This window comes from Rhipicephalus sanguineus, chromosome 2 (assembly GCF_013339695.2).
Source record: "Rhipicephalus sanguineus isolate Rsan-2018 chromosome 2, BIME_Rsan_1.4, whole genome shotgun sequence".
NCBI lineage: Eukaryota > Metazoa > Arthropoda > Arachnida > Ixodida > Ixodidae > Rhipicephalus > Rhipicephalus sanguineus.
Window position 1 is genome coordinate 120,651,797 of NC_051177.1, and position 7,125 is coordinate 120,658,921.

A 7,125-nucleotide genomic window follows, 5' to 3' on the forward strand; every position below is an offset into this window, starting at 1 on the left:
CTTTTCCTATTATTGCTATTTCTGAAACCTGGCTAGGCGCTGAAATTCCCTCATCTGACTTTTTTCCCCCGACCTACACCACCTTCCGCAGTGACCGAGATTTCAGTGAAACCAAGCAGAAAGGCGGTGGCGTGCTGATTGCCATTGACAATTCACTGAAATCCGTTAGACGGAAAGACCTAGAAACTATCGAAGAATCCATTTGGCTAGAAACCAACCTTGAGCGCAGTGAAAAATTGTTGATTGGATGTTTCTATTTACCGCCCAGCATGTCCCCTGCCTCGTTTCATGATGTCATGTCTTCCATTGAACTTGTGGTATCTTCTCATAGTGGGCACAGAATTATTGTTCTTGGGGATTTCAATGCACCTGGAATTGACTGGAGCACGCTTACTTTTTCTCATTACAATCATTTCATAGAGAAAAAGTGCAGCCTGCTCTTGGACTTTCTGGCGTTTAATTCCCTACTGCAACATAACTCAGTCGTCAATTCCAGTGGCAACGTCTTAGACCTGTTTGTGTCAAACGATCAACCCCTTGAAGTTTCCCGCTCCAGCATCTCTCTTGTACGTCCTGACAAATTCCACCCACCACTTAACGTAAGATTATCCGCATCAGCCGAAACAACGAGCTTCAGCAGTTACGTAAACAAATCTCCGAGATTTGCCTTCAAGCGAGGTGATTACACGGGCCTCTATCATCACTTGTCTACCGTTGAGTGGTCACAGGTTACTGACAAACCTAATGTTGATGAGCAGGTTGATCGGTTTACGGAGCTTGTACTGAGCAGCATGCGTAATTTTATTCCCCAATATACACCTAAACAACGTAAATATCCCCACTGGTTCTCATCTGAACTTATCAGTGCACTGAAGCATAAAGATCACGCACACAGGAAATCTAAATGTTCTCCATCCAGCGAGTGGAAGGAAGAGTTCAGCTTCCTTCGAACTCTCTCTAAACGCCTATATAAACGGGATCATAGTTCGTATATTGAATTCTTAGAAAAAAGCGCCTCTGACAGGCCGGCTGAGTTTTGGAAGTATGTACGTAAACGGTCCAGCAAAAGCGGAGAGTCCTTCAGACTACTGGACTCAAATGGGGTACAAGTGCATGCCGTCGCTGACTGTTTTGCCACGCATTTCTCATCCGTTTATAAGGCCTCAGACTCTAGCACTGATATCAGACAACAGCCCAAGGCGGTTAGCTCATCCAGTACTTTGTCGCTGGATGAAAATCTTATCTGCGAATGCATTAAGCGCTTAAAACCATCCTTATCATGTGGGCCAGATGGCATCTCCTCCGCCATACTAAAAGCTTATGGTAGTATATTTGTCCCAGTACTAACTACGATATTTAATAACTGCCTGGACACTTCCACATTTCCAAGCATGTGGAAAACTGCTCGTGTTTTTCCAGTATTTAAGTCGGGCTCTAAAACAGATGCTTCTAATTATCGCCCGATTTCTCTACTATCTGCCACATCAAAGATCTTCGAGCTGGCTCTTCACGACATATTGTCTTTTAGTGTGAAAAACTCATTGATTCCTAATCAACATGGTTTTCTCGCTGGCCGCTCAACTACCACAAATCTTGCTAGTTTCATGACGCAGATCTCCACACCTATTTCTCAGAGAGGACAGGTTGACGTAATTTACTGTGACCTGAGCAAGGCTTTTGACGTAGTCAGCCACACGCTGATTATGGTTAAACTTGCGCACTTTGATGTTGACTTGTCAGTTGTGAATCTCCTGCAGAGCTATCTGCTCAATAGATATTGTTATGTTGCCGTAAATGGCCAAACGTCTTCTTTGTATAAAGTGACTAGTGGGGTCCCTCAAGGGTCGGTATTAGGCCCACTCCTATTTTTAATTTACGTTAATGATGTTTCTTTTGCCATTCGTAATTCTTCTTTCCTCTTGTATGCCGATGACATCAAGATTTTTAAGGAAAATCATTCAGTTAACGACTTTCGCTTGCTGCAGTCAGACTTGCGCTCTTTTTCCGAATGGTGCGACGGTAATAACCTTTCTCTGAATACCTCGAAGACAAAATTCATGTCTATCACTCGCAAAACATCTAGCGTGTCATTTCAATACTCTGTCAATTCTGTGCCGTTATGCAAGGTTTATGAAATCAGTGATCTTGGTGTTGTTGTTGACAGCGCGTTAAACTTTTCTTCTCACGTTAAGCGTGCTGCTATGCGGGGCCTTCGTTCTCTCGGATGTGTTTGTAGAATATCTCGAGAATTCAGGTCTCCCATGGCCCTACACAAATTGTACACGTCAATATGTCTTCCGCAACTTGAGTATGCGTCCGTGATATGGAATGGCATTGCTCAATCCAGCGGTAACACCATTGAACGAGTCCAGAAAAAATTCCTCAGCATATATAACCATCGCTTTGCTAAAAATGACTCTGGATCTCGTTCAAGTACTGCTGCATTATTATCACTGCCATCACTTCACTGCCGACGAAATCGCTCTGATCTCTTATTTCTTTACAAGCTAGTCCACGGTATCATATCCTGCCCTGTACTTCTCAATTGTGTAAATTTTCGAATTCCGCGTAAGTTAACCAGAGAGAACAGACCGTTTCATGTACCCGCCTGCTTCTTCCAACACTCTACCGTTCACAGAATACAAAGTCTCTATAATGTTAATTTTCTTGATCTTGACGTTTTTCATAGCCCACAATCATTGTTTTTATCCGAGCTTTGCACTGTTTTGACATAGTGTGGCACAATGTACAAAGTCTTCCCTTCTCAGTCTTTCCACATAGTTGTATATATGCAATCTAATTTTTTATGCCCCGTCAATATTTCTCGTGTTGTCTTATTTTACTCCTCCCCTTTTGTGTTCCTTTCTCTTTGTCTACGTGTTCTTGCTCTTTTTATTTCTGAAAACTGTCTGTATTGTATTGTTTATTTTTATTGTTTTTTTTTTTTTGCGTGCGCCAGCACAAAGACCTTACGGTTGTTCCTGGGCACGTTAAATAAATCATTGATTGATTGATTGATTGATTGATAATAATAATAATAATAATAATAATTATTATTATTATTATTATTATTATTATTATTATTATTATTATTATTATTATTATTATTATTATTATTATTATTATTATTATTATTATTATTATTATTATTATTATTATTATTATTATTACGAAAATGAAACAATACACATCTGAAAAGTTACAGATAACAAAATGTTAAATAAACATAGCTACTTGAAGAACACCTAAATATTTCAGTTACATCGGTAATAATAAGTAAGACACTTTGGTACTATACTGTACTAATAATAATATCTCGGGTTTTACGTGCCGAAACCACGATATGACTGTGAGAAACGCCGTTGTGGATGGCTCCGGAAGTTTTGACCATCTGTTGTTTTGCAACATGCATTGACATCGCACATCGCAAAGTGCACGGGACTCTATCAGTTCGCCTCCATAGAAATACGATGCCCGCGGCCGGAATCGAACCCGCGACCGTAGGGTCAGTAGCCGGGCACCGTAACTACTGTACCACCGCGGCGTACACCACTTTTGTACACGCACAGGGAATTAACGTAGGTTCGCCTTTATTCAGCTTTTTTTTTTCTTTTTTTTCACTGCTTAATTGGTCTCAACTTCAAGATGTGAATGTAGCTAGGGAAATCCGGGTGTTGCTCCTTGCTCGGCACCTCTTCGATGAGGAAATGTTGCCGACAACCCTGCAGGCGAGGAGAACGAATTCAAGAATAAATTGTCAGTATTGTACAACGTACGAAGACTTAAAAATGCCGAAACGTGCTTTTTTTGAAGACGTTGTCTTCTTGGCCTCCTCAGCCCACATGCTGCAATAGGTTACGATGTCCGCTTTCTGACTGAAATAAACCGCAAGAAACAAAATAACGTAAATTGAAAACTAAAAAGAGAGAGAGAGATGGTCTTTTTGAAATCTCAATCAATTGAATGAGCTGGCTGTCATGATGTTTTTTTTCTTCGATTGCACTTAAGGGCCTCGAACGGCATACGAACTATAACTAACTAACTAACTAACTAACTAACTAACTAACTAACTAACTAACTAACTAACTAACTAACTAACTAACTAACTAACTTACTTACTTACTTACTTACTTACTTACTTACTTACTTACTTACTTACTTACTTACTTACTTACTTACTTACTTACTTACTAATTATTAGCTAACTAACTTACTAACTAACTATAGTCTGATACAGCTCTTAGAGGTCTGCGGCATTTCCTCCTCAAAGGCGGACGCACTCAAGCCTGCACCAATAGGCGCGCACTCCAGACTGGTATCATGAGCCGGACCGCCAGTGACCAACCTTCGGAGAACGTTGCTGAGGTCATGACCGGGACTATTTCTTTAGCCGCGGAGGCGATCGGCTGCCATGCTTCGGTCATCTGGGCGGGGCCACTCCGGATTTCTCACGTTGTGTCCGACTATAACTAACAATATACATACAAACGCATCATGCAGCGCAGTGCATGCGCCGTTATTGCCGTTCTAGCCGCATTGAAATCTAATTCCGGTTAGCCACGTATCAAATCGGACCGATGCTATCGAGGGAAAGAACATATCCGCTTAGAAACGATAGCGAACACGCACCCGCAGGAAGCGGGCGACAGCTGCCGTGTTAGCTTCGTTGTCCCAGTCCTCGTAAGACACGAGCCTCTCCGTGTTCGGGCCGCACAACTCTGTCATGGTCTTCAGAAGCGGGTCCACAGCCTGTGACAATGAAGGACGCGCGACAGGATCAAGGCCATATATTCTAATCCATCGCATGTGAGGAGGTGCAGGCTGGGTACCGGGCGTGCAGGAAATCAAAGAGTGAGCTACGGTCTGGGTCCGAGCTAGTTGGCATGTTGGCATCTTAAAAGAACATAAAGCGCACAAAAGCACGGACAGTGAGAAGAAGCGATTAGGAAAGACGCTTATTTTTCCAACCCATAAATGAGCACACCGCAGCGTCTTTGTGTGAAGGGGAAAGGGAAGTAAGATAAGAGCGGAAAGTATAGCGCTTGTGTTCGTATCGTACCTCTTCTTTGTCCGTGTGTCTTCCCGCGCTATGCTACTAGCCTGTTCAAGATGTACCAACAAGCCCATATCGGTACCCTAGTCGGAAAGTAGACCCTATCGCCCCCTCTCCACCCCTTACTCCGGGCCGCGTATCTTTTTAGCAGTCCTAATCAGCGCTTTCATTTTGCTCCAGACATGATCACAGTCGGAATAAACCTTGCGTAGAAAAACTTCCATGGTTTGATCACGATAGATTCCTTTTGTGCATCTCACTCTGAATGCACAGCTAGTCCCGACCCCCCCTCCCCCTGGTGCAAATGGGAAACCTACGCGTCATACTGACAACACACACAGACACACACCGCAGACAAAGCTATCGACTCAGCTGACGACAAACTGGCTTCACTGCACATGCACTTACAATGTGGCGAAGCATCTTTTTACAGCGGAGATGGATGGATGAATGGATGGATGAATAAACTTTATTTCGGTCCCTCGGAACACGCCCTAGCACGTTGCGGGCAGCTTCCGCGTCGGAACAGAAAGATCAAGTCTCTCTGCTGCGTCGCGGGCCCGTTGGACTGGCGATAGTTGTGCTTCGAGTCCGGAGCTTGTAATAGCATCTTCCCATATTGGCGGCGTGATGACTTCGCCGCCGTGTAACGCGGGGCACCGCCAGATCATATGTTCGAGCTTAGCGATATCTACGCATAATGAACGTGCATTAGTTGGCTGTATTTCAGGATAGATCTTGTGCAATAGCGCGGGGTTAGGGTACGCCCCGACCTGAAGTAGCCTGAGTGTCAGAGCCTGTGGTCTGCTTAATTTTCTGTGTGGTGGAGGGTACTGTCTCCGCCCCAGGTAAAAATGCTTGGTGATTTCGTTATGCGAGGTGGGAGGTCCCGATTCTCCAAAACCTCAGCGCGCCCTCCGGCAGTGGTAACAGCGGAGATGTTAAGCTTTTTGTTATCTTCAAATTGTTTTTTTGTTATGCCATGTGGCGACACCAGAAAACTATCATCATCACGAACTGGCACGCGCTCTCTTTGTCTTCTTCTTCGTATTTGTCCTCCTCTTCACCTTCTGCTTCGCTCCTAGAACACGCGCGCCGATTTGTCCGGCGTGGGGTGCAATAACTCTGACGAGCGAGAGAACGAGTACATAGAGAGAAAGAGAGAGAGAAAGAAAGAAAGATAAATAGAGCGAAAAAAAGGGAAGAACGAGAGAGAAAGATAAAAAGACAGAGAAAGAAATTGACAGAGAGAGAGGGAGAGATGGAAAAGAGAGATAGCAAGCATAGCCGTATATGGTATGGTATACCAAAAGGTGGGAAAGGGAAGTGAGGAGGAGGAGGAAAAGCAGGAGGGCAATGTCGCCCTCCTCCTCCGCTGCTTCCTCAGTCGTCGCACCACTGATGCATAGCTGCCCCAACCTCATTCTTCTTCTTCTTCTTTTTTTTGTACAAGACACGGGGGAATTGAGCCATCCCCCCCGTATCGTGTTCGCAAGCCTGAATCCTGGGAATTGGCGCAAGTCGTGAGAAATCAAACTAACGTTAACGTTGGCTCTCACGACACGCAGCGACTGCGTGACATTCGCAGGCAGCGAGCATGAGTGGGTAAGAGCATGTCACGCGGCAACAAAAATGACACCGAAACGGCTGTGCAACATGAAGTGCGGTGCATGACGGGCACTTGCACAGCCCATCTCACATAATTCCAACGTAGCGGTTGTCGCAAAAATCGTACCCCGACAGCATGCGGTATACGTAACTTTCTCAACAGCAAGGCCTTGCTTTCATTCTGAAAGACACTCGTGCTTTCTTTTGTATGGCTCTTACTGCTATTCTAGGTGAACTCTTTATTCTTATTTAATTATCCTTCCGATATTACAAGGTATTGCCCGCGGTCAGGACAAAAAGAGGTGGTTAACCGCCTGACGTGGTCGCGCTGGGCGTAACAGCAGCAGTGCTTACATAGCTATACATACTCGAAATACAAAATGCACGAAATATACAAAATTACCAAAGCTGTAGTTAGCTTGACTAACTACTGCTCCTAATGTGTAATTTCAAAATAAGCTACA